The sequence below is a fragment of the Equus quagga genome, chromosome 3 (assembly GCF_021613505.1).
Source record: "Equus quagga isolate Etosha38 chromosome 3, UCLA_HA_Equagga_1.0, whole genome shotgun sequence".
Classification (NCBI taxonomy): Eukaryota; Metazoa; Chordata; class Mammalia; order Perissodactyla; family Equidae; genus Equus; species Equus quagga.
The window spans coordinates 74433537-74455672 of NC_060269.1; positions in this window are offsets into that span (position 1 = coordinate 74433537).

The window sequence follows — 22136 nt, forward strand, 5'->3', positions numbered from 1 at the left end:
GATTTGAGCATCCTGGAAGATGGGCTTAACTGACATAAAGAAAGATATAAACCAGGAGGCAGAGGTGATTGATAAAACAACAAGAAGAACATCCTATGTCCTAGGTGACCACTTGCCAAAGTCATAAATAGACAAGTAAAGTCAGAAGAGGGAGTCATCCCATGCATAGAAGGATATGGAAATTGATGGAATAAATTCTGAAAAACAGTTAGCAAAGTTCCCAGGGGCAAACTCAGTCAGCCTTAGATCTGCTACTTGATCTCATCCAACACTTTCTTTCAACAGACGAGTGGTAGACCTGGGATTAGAACGTGTGGATTCACGGACACTCAGCCAAGGCTTCCTCTGTCGCCTCATGCTCCAGTGCGTTAAGCTGATGTTTTGGGGATTTTTTATTTCTTTTCGTCCAATCCTTTGTTGAGGTATAACTGACAAATGAAACTTGTATATATTTAAGGTGTATGGTGATGTTTTGATATATGTATACATTGTGAAATAATGGACACAATCAAGCCAATTAACATATCTATCACCTCACACAGTGAATTGGGGAGATGTTGTTCAAGGGGTACAAAGTGTCAGTAATGTAAGATAAGTTCCGGAGTCTAATCTACAGCAATGTAAATGCAGGTAACGATAATGTATTGTATACTTGAAACTTGCTAAGAAGGTAGTTCTTAAGTGTCCTAATCCCCCAAAAAACAAGGTTGGTTTTAATATTATATGTATAAGTATTTAAGTATATACTTAAATATATATGTTGTTGTTATGATTATTAAAATACAAATTGGGGCTGGCCCAGTAGTACAGCAGTTAAGCGTGCACATTCTGCTTTGGCGGCCCGGGGTTCACCAGTTGAGATCCCAAGTGTGGACATGGCAGCACTTGGCAAGCCATGCTGTGGCAGGCGTCCCACATATAAAGTAGAGGAAGACGGACGCAGATGTTAGCTCAGGTCTGGTCTTCCTCAGCAAAAAGAGGAGGATTAGCAGCAGATGTTAGCTCAGGGCTAATCTTCCTAAAAAAAAAAAATAAAATAAAACACAAATTTATTTGAAAGCATTACTAAATTTTTAAGTAGCTTTTATACATTTTGTATTTTTTCAATAGATGGATTAATTCTGTGCAATTTGTGCAATTCTGTGCAATTTGCGAATGTTAAAAATGGGTCTTCTTAAGTAATAGAGGTCAGATCATTTTCTTTATGTCTGTTCAGCACAAAGATGCAGACCCATAAGACATTAAGTATGGAACCATGTTGCAGATGCCCTCCTACCAAACTGCTTCTGCTGGTGAATTTTTGTTGTTGTTGTTGAGGAATATTGGCCCTGAAACATCTCTTGCCAATCTTCCTCTTTTTGTTTTCTCCCAGCACATAGTTGTATATCCTGGTTGTAAGTCCTTCTAGTTCTTCTATGTGGGATGCTGCCACAGCATGGCTTGATGAGTGTTGTGTAGGTCTGCTCCCACGATCCCATCGGGTGAACCCTGGGGTATGGCAGAAGCAGAGCATGCGAACATAACCACTTGACCATGGGGCCAGCCCCTGTGCTACTGAATTTAAATGATCTCAGTGATCATGGAAAAACTCTTTTTCTAGTGATAGAAAAAGAACTGAATAGACAATATCTTATTTCCTTCTCTTTTTAGTGTATACCTTTCTTTTCTAGAGAATAAGCTACATCTAAAAAACATGCATCTGGCAGAGAGAATGTGGTCTCATATGTAAAATCATTTGTTGATATTTTCTGACATTTGCTGTCAGATTCCTCCTCCAAAAGAGCTCACACTCCCAAGAGGATCCTTGATGAGGTAAGAGAGCTGCCACACTGATTTCCTTAGCTCAGGTCTCTCTGCTCATTATCTCCTTTGGGCTCATCTTCTTACAATATAACCTGTGATGGGTTGCCACGGTTCAGAAACTTGTTTTTCTTAACCATTCTATTTCTATACAGAATCTAAAACATTTGAAAGAGACATAGACAAAAACAAAAATACCTGAATCTTGATATAACAAGGGATGAAAAGAGAAGACCATGGGATTTCCCACCAAACCCGTGGTCGTTCCTGGTGACGTCAGCAGCTGCAAAGTCCTTAAGCGCCGTGGTTTCTCAGGCCCACCTGTCTTTTTCTCTACTCCACTCCCCTTCACCAATAACTAGAGTAATAACTCTGAGATCTCAACGGCAAGCCAGAACTAACTACTATCATCGAATTTCCTGCTGATTGTAGAATCCCAGCTGCTCTCACACTTTGACTATGTTGATTCCTCTTATTCGTTGACCCCACCATTTTTACCTTCCTGTCTCATCCAGTTCTGTGACTCGATGTACTATCTACCCGCTGATGACCCCCAGATTTCTACTTGAGTCTGTGTGGGTGACTGCTGTGGGAGAACACTCTTAAGATTCTTAGATGCCCTTTTTTTCCAGATGAGAGACTCTATTAGGCACTGGCTTAGAAATACCCTTTAGCAAAGTGTTGCACAGCCACACACACAATTTGGTATTTCTCCACAGGCCTCATCTGATTCAGAATTTTTTTACCAGTTGGGAGACAGGGAATGAAATGTGGTTTATCTTCCAACCCAGCAAGTCCTAGGTCTTCTCTATTTCCCTTAAATTCTGCTTGCAAACTAACTGGTCCTTCTAGCTTGTGTTTCTCTTTCACTATCTTCTCATACACTACTAGCAGCCTGGTACATGCAGCATTCTCTCTATAGCTCTCTTTTGCCAGATCCACAGGTTCATTAGGGATATTCTCTATCTTCCAGTTTACCACAGGCAGTGTTTATGCTAATTGTCCTGGAATTGGATAGCACAGGTGCCCCTTCTCCAGCCTCCAGTAGCAATTTCCTCACTGCTCTTCCAGCCTCCTGTAATAGCCCTGTGGTCCATTCTCCATCATGGACCCATCATTGGCCTCAAAGTCAGTGCCACATTTGTAGGTCTATGTCATAACTGCAATCTATCTCTATGTACCAATTTTGGTCTCAGTTAACTGTTCAGGCATTAAAAAATTGCCACAATTCTTAGTGGCTTGATGACAATTTTTCATTGCTCATGACTCTTAACTTGACCAGGAGGTTCTCTGCCAGGCTTTCACATGGTTGAGCTTACTGGTAGCCTGACTGCAGTTGGAGAGTACATGACAGCCTCTCTCACATATCTTGGCATTGGTGCTGGCTGTCACCTGGGCCACTCTCTTCAGGTGGTCTCTCATCATTCAGCAGACTTTCCTGGGTTTCATTAGACAGTTCTGGGAGCATGACAATAAGGTGAAGCCTGAAGCTACAAGAGCCGTCGCTCCACAACTCACACATCTTTACTTCGGCCATATTTTATTGGCAAAGCAAGTCACAAGGCCAATTTACATTCAAGATATGTACAGAAATAAACTCCTTCCAATGGGAGGAGCTCAAAAAAACTTGTGGTCTTATTTAACCTCTCACACTCTATAATGCAAAATACAACACAGTTTATAAGTTTAAAATAAGCAGAAATTTCCAGGTGATGGAGTCGCTTTGCTTTGGAAAAGAATATAGCATTGGTTGAATTCAAATTATCACTCCGCCCCTTACTTCTAATGTGACTTCGGGCAAGAAACTTTACTATTTCTCAGTTTTGTTAATGGTCAAATAGAGATGATAATATCTACTTTTTTAAATAAAATAATATATACAGCATTCTCAATACATTAGGTAGCTAATATAACTATTAGAGCAATTATTAAGAGAACGAAGGAGAAAAATTAGTTCCCTACAGGGAGGATTTTGTTATAAAGATGGAAAAGAACCATCCAGAAAGAGGAGAAAGAGTTGATAGGATTCAGAAAGAGGGAGAGGAGCAGGCAGGACAGGGCCATATAACAGTGATAATAGTTAAAATTTATTGAGCAATCATTTTTTGCCAATTGTTCTAACATATAACCTCATTTAATTTTCACATTCATACCATGAGGTGGTTATTGTTACCCCATTTTCTCTGAACAAACTGGTGTGCAGAGAGTTTTCTCAAGCACACAAAGATAGTAATTGGCTAAAGTGGGCTTGCAATCCCTGTGTGTCTCATTCAAAAAAAAGGACAGTAATCACTCTATTCTGCTGTGCCAGAGGTGGGAACATATGACGAGACAACTGGTACCAAGTCCACTTAGAATCAGTTACAAGAGCGTGAAAGGTAAGGTTGAGCATACAGGCTGGACCAGCCTGTCAAGATGAGTTTTCACCTGTAATCACGGCCCTCAGAGTCTCCGCAGGTAGAGACCATCCCTCTCCCTCGACTCTGTCTAGTTGAACAAATTTTCACCCCATGTTCCATGAACCAGGCACTTCATTAGGACCCTGCGTATAAACTTGCATACTGTAATGAGGGAGAAGGACTCAGTCGCAGATATAAGTTGAAGCTGCGGCTCTTGGAGTAGCAAAGACATGCAATGTGAGAGATTCTGAGGCCAGAGCTAAGCTATTGGTGGTCGGGATGAAATGGGGGGAATCAGGCTGAGGAAAATTCAGGAGACCTTAGGTAATTGGATATTTCATGAGGGAGAAAAAATATTCAAGAATGAAATAGATGTTTTTAGCTTGGGGTGCCTAAATGTATGGTGGTGTTGCCCAAAACAATAGGAAATATAGGCAAAGAAGCACGTTTTGGGGTTGAGTTTATTTCTGGACAATGTCAAATATATGTCCAGGCACAGCCAGGTGGAGAGGTGCAGCAAGAGGTCCGACATGAGCTTGCCTCTGGACGGACTCCTGAGGAGTTAGCAGCCTGTGACATGACCACAGGTAAGCCCACACCCTCCAAAGCTCTGACTGAAACACCCACACATAACCACACAACTTCTCTGCCTCGTGTAAGAGAGGCATGAGGAAGCTGTAGAGATTCAGTGAGGGGCTCACTCCCTACTTGTTTCAGACAAAGCCAATGCACCATATTTAAATTATTCCTGCTGTCAGCCTCTACATTTTAAGTGACGTAATTCCCAGACCAACTATCTACACTTAAGTTTACAGTTCCATTGACAGTGACAAATTGAAAAGATGATCCTGGATATCTTGATCCAGAATCAACTGCTTTTTTAAATACTGAACCAGCATTACTTGAGTATTAATTATGGAAAAGATAAAGGAAAATTTACATTGGTTTTGTGACTATAATTATGATAAACACTTTCCTACAATGTTATTTAATCATCACTCTAAATCTTTCAAGGTGGGCATTAGCATCACCGCTTTATAAGTAAGCAAACTGAAGTTAAAGGAAATTACTTAACTTTCTAAAAGTCGCAATGTGTGGGCAAGATACTTAAAATAATATTAATAAAAGAATTTATAGTTTTAGAGTTCTTCAACTTTAAAAAAATGGGGCTCAATGTTTGTATCTCATAGAGTACTATTTACCGTATAACTTCTTCATACCTCTTTTCCTTAACTGAGATGTCACTCTCCCATCAACTGTTTTCCTTCCCTCTCTTCCTCTCTTCCGCTCTATATGTGCATCGCTGCCTTTTATAGTGCCTTCAGAATTCCTTGACTTTTTCAAATACAGGACATTTCAATTCTGCCTCTCTTTAGGTCTTCATTCCTTCGGTCACCGGGAGTTTCTGCTGGAGGCCCAACAGAGATGGCATCACTCCCTAAATGAGTCACCCAGCTCTCCATGCCCTGGACACCTCAGATCTTATGGTCTGTCTCTTTAAATACATTCATCTAATTTATTACTTTCCTCGTCCCTTGTCATTTCACCACACACATATAAAAAGTCATCACAGCTGTGTCAACCCAGCAGCTCACTTTCCTCGTTTCTGAATGACAGTTGTTTGAGTACTACTGAAGAGAATTATATGACCCTGCAGATTGGTTCCCTTACAAATTCACCATTTCCAATATAAAACAGGACCTGAGGCTCCTTAGAAAAGTCTTATGTGTGCCCTCATTTACCACATTTATTCCCCTCAACATCTGTTTTCCATTTGCTCTTTACGCCTTCCAACCTTTTACTTTTACCTTCAGTCTCAGCAGACAATCTCAACACCTACTTCACAGAGAAAACAATGACGTCCTACAGTATCTACTTCTTCCTCCATCTGGCTTTCCTACAACCTGCTTACATCATCACCCTTCCTTTAGACCACTTCCCTCACGTGCTATGAAATGGGTTCTCTCCTATTGATGGCTAAACCCTCCATTGGGCACGGAATAGCGTCTCCGTCTCCACAACTTAAATCTCTAGATTTCTCCGTCTCTCTCACATTCCTTCAAAATCACACTTTTCAAAAAAGTACTCTAGACTTTGATTTCTAGTTTCTAACTCCTCAGACTCCTCAAACTGTTGCAATCTAGCTTCACTCACCACAACAAACCAAAGCATCTTCATGATGAATTCTTGTTTCTCAGTACAATTGGATATGGTATGGCTTACGCCACCAGCTTCAGTTACAATGTAGTTACCTTTTTCCCCCTAAAAATTGGTAAATCCAATATTGCTCTTTGTAAAAAATCTCAAAGTCAGGGGTAAGATTACCAAGCCCAGGCAATAAAAATGCTTCCCAGAATCCAGCTGAGTCTGTCTTGGAGAACCAGGTGGCTTTTTTCCTTCTTTAGGCTAGTCATGCACTATTCTACTTGACCTGATGCGTTAAGGAGCAACAAGAAGGGTTTGCTATAGAAGAAACTTTTTCTTTTCTAGCTAGGTAGAAATTAAGGCCTATATGATTAACCATGACAACTCTGAGTAATAAATTTAAGTTTAAAATGATTTTTGGGCTTCTAGACAGAATCTGTGGCCTTTATTATGTCTTCCAGGGTCCGAATACTTTTTCCAATTGTATTATCCTACAGTATGCTTAAAGAGGGCATCCGTTATCCCTCCTAGGAGTTTTCCTAAGTAACCTGTGTTTGCTTCTTTGGAGAGGTTTCTGAGGATTCTTTTCAGGGAAACACAATCCACTGGAAGTTGGCAATTATAAACATCTGAAGGTCTCTAACAGCGGTCTTGAATGCACAGGATAAGTCAGTGTGAAAGGTGAGAGTAAGTTTGATGTCCACACATGAAGGAGTGATCTAGTGGGACACAGACTGTATGGGGACTAATAATATCATTTCACACAAAAAGTAAATCAATTTTTGTCTCTCAAGATGGGAACATTCCTTGAGTAGAGTTAGAGAGCTCCACAAAACAGGTGGTAGCCTCTCTCGAGAGAAGAAATTGGCTCTCACAGAGAGATGACCCCATTATGACTAAATTAGACCCCATTGCTGGAGCGCTTGGTTCACTGAGAGGGTTGTAAGAACCTTAGCGGAAGCATCGGCTGACAGGAGGTCAAAGTCTAATCTTTATCAGATTGAAGTTTGTGATATATGAGGTAAACAGGAGAACCAAGAGATACTTAGAGAAGTGAATCAACTTCTGAAGTGTTTAAAAGAATGGTTGTTAAATTTTGACAGTAATCAGTTACAGCAGTGCAGTAGCTATTGTCTGAGAAAAATATACCAGAGTTTCGGTTTTGCTTAAGTAGCAGAAGAGCGCGGTCAAAAGTAACAGGATAAAGAAAAAGGAGATCGTTTTGAGAACCTTTAGTTAGTTCACGGAGGATGACAAAAACAAACATAAGCCAGATAAGTGGTAAAGGGGAATAAATGCTGAAAAATCAGAAAATTAATTTTATTCCATCGTCTTGAGCAGAAGCTGTTTACTTCCGTAGTCAGTAGTTTGTTCTGCCATTTGGCAGAAATTGTTCAATTATACAGTCAGCAGCTTCAGGAGAATTCTTAAAACTCATCAATTTAAGGTCTCCTGCTGGAATGGATGTCCAGTAGTCAGTAAGAATTGCTGCATATTTTTTAATTTGGGAAACATGAACCCAAAGATCAACACCTTGGAGCTGTGTCAGTTGCTAACAGTACCTTATAGGTGTCTTTCTATTGAGGCTCAAGGATGGTTTTTCCTGATGCCTTTTTCAGAAGCCCATATCTGCGGGTTTCAGATCACGCAAAGGCTGCTTAGGTGGGATTTTGGAAACACACATTTCATCTGTTGTGATAAAGCTGGCGGTATCACTTGAGTCTTCTGCAATAGTCAGTCCTATCAGCGTGTGACAGCATAGACTAAGATTGTAAGTAATTCTCAAATGCATAAGGCAGGCCTGTTATTAATTCAAAAGGAGATAACGTGTGGATACTAGAAATGCTTGATCTTGTTGTCATCAAGGCCACTGGTAGTACTGACAGTTTAAGTTCCTGAGAGCTTTGTTAATTATGGTTTTAGAAATCCCTTTGCTTTTTTTATCTTTCCTGAAGTTTGAGATGATAAGGATTGTAGAGATTCTGAGTAATTATTATTTACAAAGCTCTTAAATAATGGTGACAATGAAATGTGTGTCCCTATTGCTGGAGAGAGAAGCTGGAATTCCTCAAGTTCAGAGTATAAAATCATGTGTTGTTTTTCTCTGTCATTACAGCCAGAGCTCTCCATCAAAGTGAAGCCTCAATCTACCTGAAGAATAAGTAATAATAACTGGAAGTTAGTCATAGGGCATTTGGAGATATTCTAAAGTGTCGTAAGGCTCACATTCCTGACCATGTCCTGTCTACAGGCTCACCAGGATTGTGTTATCAGCAGGTAGAACACGCCTTGGAAACACACTCAACAGTGGCCTTAAAAATTCACCAAGTTGATTCAGTATCATGGCTAATTTGTTTCTGCTATTGTGGTTAATATCATGAAGCATTCTTGGTACATTCTACATTATCAAGACAATTTCAATTAGTCCATGACAATTAGCAAAGAAGCTCCAGTTTCTTTAAGTTGTGGTCCATCTCTTAGGGGTTCCTGTAGCAATTGGGAAATCTCTATAACCCAAGCATCTCAAAGTCATGGACTAACCCAAAACGATTTATCTCCTATCAATATAAATATTTAGTCTTTTACTTTTTTTCAGAAGGCCGTTCTGAGCAATAGCAACTAATTTAACCATCTGAATTAAGTTTAAATTTTAAGGATAAATCCATGTCTGTTATAGCATAACCTACTTGGAAATTTTTAATTTTTTTCTTTTGAAGAATGAAGTATCCACAAACATAAGTAAATCAGGATTATCACGGGAGTCTCTGTCTAGGAGGTCTGTATGGAGCGTGGAGCGTTCCCTTAGAGAGATTCAATGCTCAGGGAATTCTCCTTCTTCCAGTAAAGGAAAGAGGTGGCTGTGTTCAGAGCGTTGCAGTGATGGAGGGTTACATGGCAATGGGAAAAGCAACACTATTTCAGAGTCCGACAACTGGTTGAAAAGTGTGAAGGCTATTTTGTCAATAGTGCAATAGAGGAATTTGTATAACATGAGAAATCATTAAGCTTACTTGGCACTTGAAAACTAAATCAACTCAAGTTTTCACAAGTTTTTCTATTGCTATACTGCTCTTAATCAAGGGGATGTGTCTTGGCTATTGAATCTAAAGAAAGACTGAAACAAGCCACGGGCCTCTGACGATTTATGCGTCATTGAGTCGCACCACTAATACCTGTCCAGACTTTAAATGAACAACAAAAAAAAGAGTTTTATGAATATAGAATCCTGAAAACAAATTGCTTTAGTGACAGTTATTGTACCATCTTTGAGCTGAAACAGGAATACATTTTTTTTGTTTTGAAAAATTTCAATTATAAAAAGATCACTTACATTCATGTTTACTAGCAAGACAAGCTTTCCATGATTTTTTGGTTCTTTTTTTTAAATATGCATTAAGTTTGGTGGACAAAAGCTTTCACAAGGGTTCTGAATTAATTACAATTTGCATAATTTTTAAACAAACAATTATTCCTGCGGTCCTTTCTTTTATAGGGTGGAGAAGGAAACCATTGTGTTACTTAAAGGTCATTTTGGGAAACCCAAAGACAGTATAGGCATAAAAGACATCTTAGTAGACTTTTTTTTTTAATATTTTTATCTTAATTTTCTTTCACTTTTATCAAATATTTCAGAATATTTTACCTAACGGTTGTTGATAATTCTTACTTCTTAGGACTTTGTTGGGATATGATGATTAAGGCAAATCAGAGGCAGTACAGAGTCGGAGTTGTGAGGGTGGGCCTGGCGGGGGGAGCAGGACTAGCTCCTGAGACAGCCGCCTGTGATGTGAAAACTGAAAGCTTACTTCAGAGGAGGGCTGATGGAGCGAGGGCGCCCTTCCCCCCACCTCAAGGGAATTTCAGGGGAGCTGGAGATGAAAGAGGTCAACCTTGGCTCACATTTTCCCAAATGTCGTCAACCCAGATCTCGGGGCCCATCTTCTTTCCAGCGGTGCCCCTGCTTTAGAAGGGGAGATCCGGAAGACAGAACATTTCACTGGGGCTGAGGCTCTGTGGTCCTTACACTGATGCATTCAGACATCAACCTCAGGAGAGGACAGCCTTCAAAGCTGCTGGGGAGCCTTCCAATTCCATCTTCTTAATTATGTGTTTATGCTTCTTAATTTCTATTTACACTCTCCTAGGCCAAAGAGAAGAAGGAATGATTCCACGTCCTTATAATCTCTATTCTTTACAAAGCTGCCAAATTCCTCTGCTAATCCCTCCATGTCTTGCCCCTCGCTGTACCTTATCTTATGCTATCAAGCATGACAATGTGAGAAAGAGAGATTCTTCCACATGCCGTGGATTACCCATGTCCCTTCCATCCTGGCAAGGAGGTTGTCCCTGATCTCCACTAAATGTAAACCACCCAACTCCAGACACTCATCCTTAAGGAGCATTTTGGGGGGACACTTTTGGTATGAATGATTATATCAGTCAGGTTCCTAACAGGAAGCAGTTGGCACACTCACGTTAGAATAACTGGAGGAGTGTTTCTTCGCAAAGATGTTGCAAGATTTAGTGGCAGCATAAGGGATAGTGAGGATCTTGGGGCTAATGAGAGCTCTTGTCATCCCTCAGCCTGAAAAGATGAGAAGAAGGAACAGTTACCAAAACCTGGAAGGAGTATGTTGGGAGAGGAGGCTAATTTGAAAGCACCTACAGTCAAGAGATGCAGACTTCCCGCAGTAACCTTGAAGGAGGGGAGGCAAGAGAATAATTACCTTAACCTGCTTCTTCTCTCCACTCCCATCTCCTGTCGGTACCCCTCATTGGCCAAACCCAGCTGGAAGCTAGAAGACAAGGATGATCACTAATGGAGTTCATTCAAGTCAGCCTCCTGGGGCAGAAAGCAGGGAAGGAAAGATGAAGACAAGATCTGGAGAGGAAAATAGATGAGGTCTGGCTCACTTGTGTGTGGACATTCCACCATGCTCCTATTTCAGCTCTGCTGGCAGCTAGAATCATTGCTGGTAGCTTCCATGAAATCCTACACTTCCAGATTTCCTGAAAGGGCCTTTTCTGATCTTTGCTTTTGCAGCTCTTCTAATAGTTATCTAAGCCTCAAATTCTTTATATTATTTTCTTTCCACTAAATATACCTAGAGTGGTTTCTGCTTTCCCAACCAAACTTGACTGATCCAAGAACATTTCCTCCCTTAAAAGGGGCTCTATAGCCAAAAAGTAAGCCCTCAGAGGGAAACAAATCCAACACTTTTCTCGCCAATTCCTCTGGTCAGAGAGATGATGAGAGCTAACAGAGAGAGGATATCTTTTTTCTTTTGTTTCCTTAGAGCCCCATGATATTGAATGAAAGTTCATGAGAAGTCCAAAATAATAAATTCAGCCGTATTTAAGAGCATAGCATTTTAAAATCAATCCATTTAAATGTGTGTATATAACACTAGAGGCTTGTTAAGGCTAAATTCCTGTGAAAGAGTGTTACTTTTTAGCTCTTTCTCTCTCTAGGCACCAAAATCTAGACTGCAGCAAGGATACAGAAATCAGCTAGAATGGCTCTTCCAGGCCTGGAGAGGGTTATTGATTCAAGACAGATGAAACATAAAGACTGAAAATAAATGAACACATACCTTAGAAGAAGAACCATCTGTAGGTCACTCTGTAGTTAATTTTGTCATAAATCTGGACAACAAATAAGGACAAATCTTATATTAATTTTTAGGAAAATTTTGAATACCTTCAATCCTGTCTCTAGTTTAGTCCATGCTGTTTTTCCTCCTAAATCCGATGACACTTTTGTTTGCCACACATTTCTTTTCTCTTAAGGCTTCATGCTTCAAGGTTCATACTTCACGCCTTGCTTTCAGGCCTGGCACATGTACTTACTCAAAGGTTACTTTAACTACAGCCTTTGTCAATGGTTAGCCAGGGGCGATGAGAGCAGCCGAAACTCTTGAGCATTTAATGCCTGGCATCCCAAAAAGCACTCTCCATGCTCTGCCTTACTCATCTCTCACAACAACTGGATGAGCTAGGTTATTATCTTCTTCTTATTTCCAGTTTATAGAAGAGGAAATGAAGGCTTAGGTTTCCTGCCTACATCCACAAGTTGGAATGTAAGTGCAAGTCTGCCTAATCTTAAAATGGTTCTTAAGTCTTACATTGTGCCTCTTCTTTTAAGAAAATCTGCAGCCTACGCTGGGAAAGGCTTTTTCTCTTGGTTTCTAAAGTGGAGTTGTGCTTTGTGTCTCTCTCCCCACTGCGAGCTGATGATTCTGTTTCCCACGTCGTCTCTGCTGTGTTATTCTATCCCCACCATAGTGAGGGAAGGGGTTATGTTTCACCCATTTTGTCAGGAAGAATAATTTACTGATTGGGGCAAAAGCTGCAAGTATGTTCTCATGTCAGGAGACATGTGGATGCACTGCTACTTCCTGTGTAGCAAGGAAAACTTCGCCACAGACAGGACTACTTCCTGTCCTTTTCTGTGGGACCATGAGTTGAGTTTTCATCATCTAGTAATATCTTTTCTTACATAATCCAGAGCCATATCCTATTTGTGTGGGCCCTGTGAGTCCACAGATAGCACTATCATTGACTTAGGGCTTAAATGACTCAAGGCTTGCTGCTCCCACCTTACCATATTCATTTCTAGCAACCATTCCCATCCTCAGCACTTGTTTTCTAGGACGGGAACAATCTCACATTTATCTATTGTTTTTCCCTTATTCACCACAAAGAGTAGCTATGAACTAAAATAAAAATAAAGAAAATCCAGATATGAATACATCTATTTTAACAACTAAAAATGTTTTCTCTGGATTGCTCCTTTGATCCAAAGATCTTTAAAGTGTTTAAAAAGACAATTAACTAAACTTCACTATAGGCTTACATAGCTTACTAGCAGCTCTAAAGCACCTTCTTCTCACAAGTTTTTGAAACACTCAAAGAGAGCTTTAATCCCACTGAAAACCAAAGAAAAATAGGCTGTACTATCACGCCCCTTATTGGCAGAGGTGAAAATCAATGTACTCTGGAGTGTACCTGAAACGTGCCTCACTGACTATCTGACACCTTCTAAAGACCAAGAGTCAGGGCCTCCCTTCCCAGCCACCAGCAGCTCAGAGAGTGCCACTCCACCAGGCGCCTCTTTTGTCTTTGGTTAACAAGCTTAAAGAAGAGTTTGACCAAGATCTCCTGTAACTGAGTCAAAATCCTCTGCAGGTATCAGAGAGTGATGAGAAGTTCAAATTCAGGTTGAAATCACCCTGGTTAGACACAATCTGTTAAGTTCTTGGTCTGGGTTTAATTCACTCAGTCTTGGTAAAGAGATTTAGCATATCCTGTTTGGAGAAGTCTGGTATTGCTGTCTGCAATACCACTGCTTTCCTTGGGTATTTTTCCAGGCTGTTCCACGAGCCGGTGAAGGTATAGATGGGAATATCCTCCTTGGAGGGGGACTGCTTTCTCATGCAAGTAGGGAGAATGAAATAAAGACTCGGCACTTGTGCAAGTTTCTCAGGTTCCTTACCTGATTCCATTGAAAGCTCAGATTCCTGTACTACATTTTTAAACACAATGGCCTTAATTTCATACTTATTTAACAGCTAGTGCATAAACTCTAAATACATTATGGACAGGACAATAAGTCCTTACACTCAGGGAATTACTACATATACACTCATACTCTTTTCCAAAGTAATCTAAAAGGAAACTTTCCCAGTAACAAACAAATTGTACTAGTAATGAGCTGAGCAGCTTTATGGCTTATTGGTTATTTTCTTGGTAATATCTCTGATCATTTCAAATACTCACACACAAAATGAGTTTTCAAAACGGAAATAGCACTGAACATTATGGTAATGGGTTCAAGAATTGGAAGCCAGATTTATGTAACAAAAAGGGTAATTTCCATTTGATTTAAACCTCCACATTTAATGAAAGGATGTTCTTAAAGAAATTACTACAATATCAACAGTTACTAATCAATTATGCAAAAATTTCTTCCCAAAGGTGATTAAAATCTGCTACAACTGCTTAATTCAGATGTCTAACTGACAAATTGAAGCTAATTGGAAATATCAAATTTTAAAAATTAAACTAGTATATTCCAGATGGCCTGGTTAAGAGAAAAGCTATGTTAGAAATAGAAAAGCAATGTCAAATAGCACGTATTGTTTGAAAGGTGAACCTTTGAAAAACTCACTATTTATAATAACTTTTTTTGAGAAAATACCATTGCATTAGAAATAGAGTGAGTCATATCTTGATAATCAGTACTATGGAAAAGCTAAGTAGACAATTTAAATGTCCTTATATTTGATCATGCATTATGCTTTGTACTTTCACTTGATACGGATTTAACTTCTGAGAATTCACAATATGGTAAAATAATTTACATACTAGTATTTCAGAGTTTTTCATAAGTCAGATCTGAGTTTGGATAAAGTATATCTTTCTTCTACCTATATAAAGAGAAATTTATTAAGCAAATTAAAGTCATAAATAAGATTATAGAGGAATGCACAACCTCCTAAATGCATTGTCTTTAAGTGTTTTATAATTACATTTACCTACGAGTAACTTATCAAATGCTCAGCATTTTATATGCATTATCTCATTAAATCTCAAAGCCTATGAAGAATATCCAATTAGTAGTATGCTCATTTCATAGATGAGGAAACTGAAGTGTGAGAAGGCCAAGTTTCCCCAGGCCATTCAGTCAGCAGACAATGGAGTTTGAGTTTGGAGACTGTTAGACTGCAGACCCCTCGCTTGCACCAGCCTCCTCTTTGCCAGCAGACTCCGGAAAACAGGCACTGGTAGTATGTGAATGTGAGTGGAGGCGGGACTAGCGATAAGGCCCCTCTGGCTCCTTCCCTCTTTACTCTCATACTGTTACAGCCTATACAAACTACCAGAGTACCTGCCCAACCTGCTGGCGGTGCCAAAAGAATGTCTTTCCAGTAAAAACGTTCATTCATTTATTGAACTCCCACTCTGTGCCAGGCATGGCTCTCCATGTTTGGGATACACCAATGAACAAAACAGGTAAAGGTACATTTCTAGCAGGGAGAGACAGACAATAAACTATTAAAATAATAAATAAGTATATTGTATAGCAATTTAGAAGCTAATGATTATCAGAGGAAAAAGAGAATGGTAAAGAGGATAAGGGAGTGCGTGGCAGAGCGGGCCATGCTTTCAATAAGATGAACGGGTTGGGATTTTTTTAAGCTTATGTTTGACGAAATGATTAAAGGAATAATAGAGTTAGCAAACAGAGATATCTGGCAAGAGAAATGCCAGTGCAAGGGCATTGCTGTTGAATCTTGCCTGCCAGCTCAAGGAACAAGGAGGAAGCAAGTATGATATGGGTGGAGGGGTGGGTGGGGCAGGAAGAAAAGTGGGAGGCCATAGCTGGTGAAGGGCCTAGCGGTCTTTCCAGGCCTTGTAGGCTAAGGCTTGGATTTTGGTTTCTTCTCTAAGCAAAGTGAGGAGACATTGCAGAATTTTGAGCAAAGGCGTGACCTTATTTTTAAAAGATTGCTATGGATGCTGGGTTGAAAAGAGGTGATAGAGAGCAAGGGAAGAAACAGAGGAAGAGTTGCAGAAATCCAGGCAAGAAGCGATAGTGGTAGGGACCACAGTGGTAGCAGAGACAGTAGTGAGAAATGGCCGGGCTCTGCATTAATTTTGAGGATAAGTTCCAACTATTCATAATAATTGGATGCATGTTGGGAGGGAGAAAAGTAAATCCAAAAGGAAGCCAAAAAGCAGCTTAAAAAGGAAAGGAATTCTGGCATGTGCTACAACATGAATGAACCTGATACTAAGGGAAATAAGCCAGTCACGAAAAGAATATTCTGTGATTCCAACTATCTGAGGTACCCGCAGTGGTCAAATTCACAGACACAGAAAGCAGAATGGTGGTTGCCATGGCTGGGGGAGGGGGAAACAGGGACTTGTTGCTTAAGGGATAAAATGCAGTTTCAGTTTTGCAAGACGAAGAGAGCTCTGGAGATTGGTTGCACAATGTACCTAACACTACTGAACGGTACGCTTAAAAATGGTTAAGATGGTAGATTTCATGATATGTGTATTTTACCACAATTAAGAACTGTTTAAAAAATTTATAAAGGAAGAAAACTCTAAGTCAAAGATGACCCCAGGTATTTTAGCCTGGGCCAATCAAGGAATGGAGTTTCCAGCCTTGGCTAAAACCCAACCCAGGTGTTAGTACTTATTCCCTCTAAGAAATCCTTATAAAAATCAGACCACAGTTCTTTAAAGGCCAAAAAATGTTGGTTCTCCATTAAAGTTGTAGTACTGTTACTTACAGTAAAATTCTTCTCTTAGAAGAGAGTTTAACATATGTTCTTTCTGGGAGCTCCTCCTCAGTGCTCCTGCTTGTATCATGCTTCGTTGAATTCTACATGCAAACAGTGAGGAAGTATATGCTCCCGTCTTAACCATGCTAGTTCAAGATTGGCTTAACTATGCAATTCTTAGTTCCTAGAAATGCATAACAGCAGCCACTATGCTTTATTTCTACATTTTGATTGCTTTTTAACACGGTGGGTCATTACCTTATATTGCTAACAATTGCTTGTAATGTGCATTTGCTTACACTGCGTCTTCTGCCCATTATAGTGACTCTTGACAACTTTTATGAGAAAATCCCCTTAACGTTATTACTTCCAAAAACTGAACACTTTATCAAGTAACTAGCCTTTTGGTATTGCTGTCTCCATTTTTCTCCACTGTTTTTCTCCCACTTGGGACATGTGGCCTTGATATCACACTTGAACCCCACTGCCACTTTACTTTCCTGTGTGAATCACTGTGGCTTGAGCTATAGTCATCTCTCGGTATCCACGGGGGATTGGTTCCAGGAGCCTCTGCAGATACCGAAATCCACAGATGGTCAAATCCCTTATATAAAATGGGGCACTATTTGCCTATAACTTATGTACATCATCTGGTATACTTTAAATCATCTCTAGATTACTTATAATAACTAATTCCATGTAAATGCTGTTGACTTTAAACAAATAGCCAGGTATTTCTCCAGCAAAATGGCTTTATTTAGGATCAGCAAGGAATTGCAATGCAGGGCCTGGAACCATGGAGAGCCATGTGCAAGCCCCCAGTAGCAAAGAGAAGAGAAATTCTGTAACAGAGGGGAAGAGGCAATTGGGAGGGCTATTGTAATGAAGACTCTGTAGGGGGAAACTGGGGGCTTGAAGTGTGGTGGCTTTTCGTCAGCTGAGTTGTGACAGTCTCTGATTGACTGAGCTTCCTGCTGGTCAACAAGAGGAAGTCTTTCTTCTTTTTGGGCTCTGCTATCAACTTAGGGGAGGAGAGCTCTAACTTTTGGCCTCCCAACTCCATTTTAATAAGGTTTCTTTTTATTGATTTCCACATTTTCCTCTTTCGATTGAGATCTTTCTCTGAAAGCATCGTTGATCAAGAGTCAGGTTTTTCCAGTTTCATCAGCCTTTTGACCCTGGATGCCAGAAGGATTTTTCCTGGGTGTCATGTCCCATGTTGGAGGAAAAGTGCACAGACTGAAAACCTATGGAGGTCACATCTGAGTAAAAAGGAAGGTAGGAAGGAGAACTTTCAGGCATTTTTCTTTTCTAAAGTCCGCATGTCATCAAGATCATAGGCATGGGAGATCTTCTGAAGTGTTATCACATCATCAAAGGTTTGGCAAACGCCCAACAGGCCTGGTCCAAACAGCTTGGGGAAGCTGTCTCATCAGATGTCATCTACTTCAATCTGGGAAGTCTTTACTTTCAGGTCATCAGATGATGTGCAGGTCCAGTCAGGGTTTGGTGCTGTCTGTAGGTGCGTCAAGTGAATCCAAGAGTGTAGGCCCTGCAGTTTGGCAGCACAAGGGTTGGTTAATAGTATCTGATGGGGTCTTTCCAGCGAGGTTCAAGAGAGTCCTTTCTGGAGGCGTCTCTTCCAATAGACAGCATCTCCAGGTTGCAAAGTGTGATGCTAAGGTCTTCATCTCCCTGGAGTGCACTGTGAAAGACTGCTCCACCAGAGCATGGTTACTTTAATAGAAGCAATTAGGCCTTTTCAGTACTGGAGTAGATCTCCTTTATCAGCTGTGGGTCCAAAGAGGCAGAAGCCAAGTGCATCAGCCATCCTGTGACTGTCTCAAAAGCGATAATTTATGAGTTCCAGATGGGGTGGACCTGAGATTTAGAAGGACCAATGGCAATGCTTTTGGTCAAGATGTGTGGAGGGTCTCTACAAATTTTGCAAATTGAGTCTTAATAATGTGGTTAGTGCATTTGACTAAACCAGAGGATTGAGGGTGGTAAGTGCAGTGAAAGTGTAAAACTGGCCAAACAGTGCAGACTTGTTGAACTGCCTGACCAGTAAAATGGGTTCCTCAATCACCGTGAAGCTCGAGAGGAGCTCCCGAGGTGGGATAATCCTTTCCAAAAGGACTTTAGCCACAGAAGAGACAGTAGGCTGTCTGCAAAGGAAGGCTTCAGTCCAGTGAGAAAACACACAGACCACAACTAAAACATACTTATCTCCATGAGACGGGGAAGCTGTATGAAATCCATTCGCCAAACTTCAAATGGTCCATTAGGCAGTTTAAAATGTCCGGGAGAAGTACAAACAGGCTTCCTTTGGGTTGTATTTTGGACAAGTGGGACAAAAGAAGCAGTCACTTTCTGAGGCCTTGTTAATATTTCCCCACCAATATTGACTCATGAGTGCTATCGTTTTGTCAGTAGACCAACGGTTAAACACATGTACACTGGTTAGCAGTGGGAATTTTAGAGCCTCCGATAGGAAGGAGTTGTTATTTGGTCTGAACCGGAGCTTTCTCTTTTTATCAAACCAACAATTGTTGAATTTCCAATCTTGTTTTTCCTTCTCTGAGGCCACTTTCTGGGCTTCTCTAGTCAGTTTTTCTGTGTTATCATTTGGCGAAATATCCCTTTGGACCATGACAGAGGTTTGGCTGCTGTTGGTACTTTTAAGGTCTGCATTCCATGTGGAAATGTCAGCAAGGTGATTTCTTCAGCTTCTTGAGAGTCAAGTTTAGAATGCCCCAAGATCTTAATAACAGGTAAAGTGACAGGTAAAAGTATAGCATCCAATAATTCCTGAACATAGAGGCCATTCTTAATTTTATTTCTGTTCTAAGTAAGGAAGCCTCATTGTTTCCACAACATCCCCAAATCACAAATTACTCTGCAAGCACATCTACTGCTATTATAAATATTGGCAGTTTTGCCCTTGGCTAAAGTGTAAGCCTGTGTAAGAGCATATAACTCAGCCTGTTGGGCCAAAGTAGCCATAGGTAAAGGCACTCCCTCAAAAATATCAAATGGAGTTGCCATAACACACTCAGCACAGTCTTTGTCATTGTCACCTTTTAAATAAGAACTGTTAATGAACCCGGAGAAGTTGATGTTACCCAAAGGAGTTATCTGCAGATCACAAGGAGTCAGGAGGTGATCCGTCAACATTAAGTAATCATGAGGGACTTTGTCAACAATGGGGAGAGAAGAGTGGCATGGTTAAGGTTATTACAGTGTGAAAAAGTTATGTGAGGAGCAGTTAACAAAAGGATTTCATAGGAGGGGGGCAGCTGGATGAAATACGTTGAGTGTGATGAGAATTCCGGAGGGCTTCTACTGCATGAGCTACAAAGATGCTTAAAGGAGATCCCATAATGATTTCCTCGGTGGCCTTCACCAAAAGGGCAATGATAGTAATGGCTCTAAGGCAAGGAGGTATCCTCATGCCACAGGGTCCAGTGGCTAGCTGTAAAACCCTGTAGGTCGATGGTGGTCCCCATGCTTTTGAGTGAGTACCCCAAGCGCATTCCTTTCCTTTTCATACACAGAAAAGGAAAAAGGAATCTGATAACTGGAGTGTCCAAAGGCAAGTGGGTTCATCAAACTCTCCTTTAAGGCCTTGAAGTCTATTTTGTCCAGTTTTTCCCATAAAATTGAGTCTGGATTGTTATTCTTTAGTAAAACATAAAGACGTTTGGCCATAACAGAGAACTTTGGAATCCAATGACAGCAATAACTGTCGGGGCTGAGAGAATGTCACAGCTGGCGCGTAGTTTTGCATCTTGGGAATCTTAGGGCACCACAAAGCCCAACTGGACCTGGGTGCAGCCCTTGTCCTCATATCAGATGCCCTAAACATCAAATCTGGGTTTGGGCAAATTGCAATTTCTCCTTTGCAACATGATGTCCCTTTAAGGCTAAAAGCTTTAGCAAGTGAAGGCTATCTTTCTGTGAGGAGGCCTGAATGGGGGAGCAAAGAAGCAAATCTTCCACACACGTTGCAACAAAGCAGAGCCTCTAGGGAACTTTATATCAGGTTTCAGGATTTGTGAGAAACAAGGGCTTGCAGTAAAACCCTGAGGCATTTCTGTCCAGGTGAATTGTTTTCCTTCCCAAGAGAAGGTGAAAAGGTATTGACTAGATTCATTAACTGGAATACTAAGAACGCACTGCATAAATCAATTACTGTAAAGAATTTACTGCCAGTGGGAATGGATGTTAGTAGTGTGTGAGGGTTAGGAACACTTGGGTGTCAAGGGATAACAATGTTGTTTATTGCTCGGAGGTCCTGGACAAACCTCCACCCTCCGCCCTTGGAATCTCTCACAGGTAAAGTAGGGGTATGACAGGGACAGTACAAGGGATGATGAGGCCTGAGCCTTGTGATCCTCTATTATGGGCTTCATACCTTGAAGGGCTTCTCTACTTGTAAGGTATTGATCCATTCTGGGGAGAGGTTTTGAGGGACCTGTTTGAATCTTGAGGGGAGATGACTGTGAATTTTACCCATATCAGTTGGAGATTTTGCCCATAAGGAGGGTAGTCACTAATTGAATAGGGACAAATGATCAGTGTTTCCAGAATCAACTCTAGTACTGTCAGAGATGGAGCAAATAAAAGAAGTCAAAGCGTCATTTAATTCACCCGGTTGGCTGTTTTGATGGCTACTATCAAATTCTAGAATTATCTCCCCCTTTTGGGAGAAAGAAATTCTGGCATGATACTTTTCCAAGAAGTCTCAGCCTAATAAATGAATAGGGCTGGAGGAAGGAAGGAGAAAAGGGTGTGTGTCTCTCAAAGACCCTAAACAAAAGGGAATAGGTTCAGACAGCAACCTATTGAAGTTATTAGAGATCCCCCGTGTTTGAACCGTTTTAGCACTCTGAGGCAAGGCTGTTTCACAGGAGTGGGGTTGAGCACAGAGGGGAGGGCCAGGTGCCATTTAGGACAGGAAGAGATTCATCCAAATCTGGAGAAACGCTTCTCCAAGCCAATTAAGAGGACAGATTGGGACACCTCTGAGGTTCCTTGGGGCCCTGTTTTTGAGAATTTGGAGGACATTGGAAAGGCTGGTTAGAGAGCTGAAAGCGCTTGAAGTGTTTAAATTCATAACAATCTCTTTTACAATGTCCTGGCTCTTTGCAATAACAGAAACTAGGAAAATTTTGGTTTCATTTAGGGCCTTCATTTGCTAGAGTTGAAGATTAAGAATTTCAGTGGTCTGTCTTTTTGGTGACTCCTCTAGAGTGTGAGAGAGCTGGTTTGCCAGATTGGCTAACTCTGGAGTGGACATAGTTTCCCATTCCATCCTGGTCCTTTTTCCTAGAAGGGAAGGTCCTGATTCAGCCCATTAGTAAACCTAGAGTTAAAAGCTACCTTGGTGGAATCAACAGCAGAATGAAGACCAGAATTTTCTTTAGAAAACAATCTAAAGTCAATCGTAATAGTCATAAATAGGTTCATCAGGTTTTCATACACAAGCCTGAAT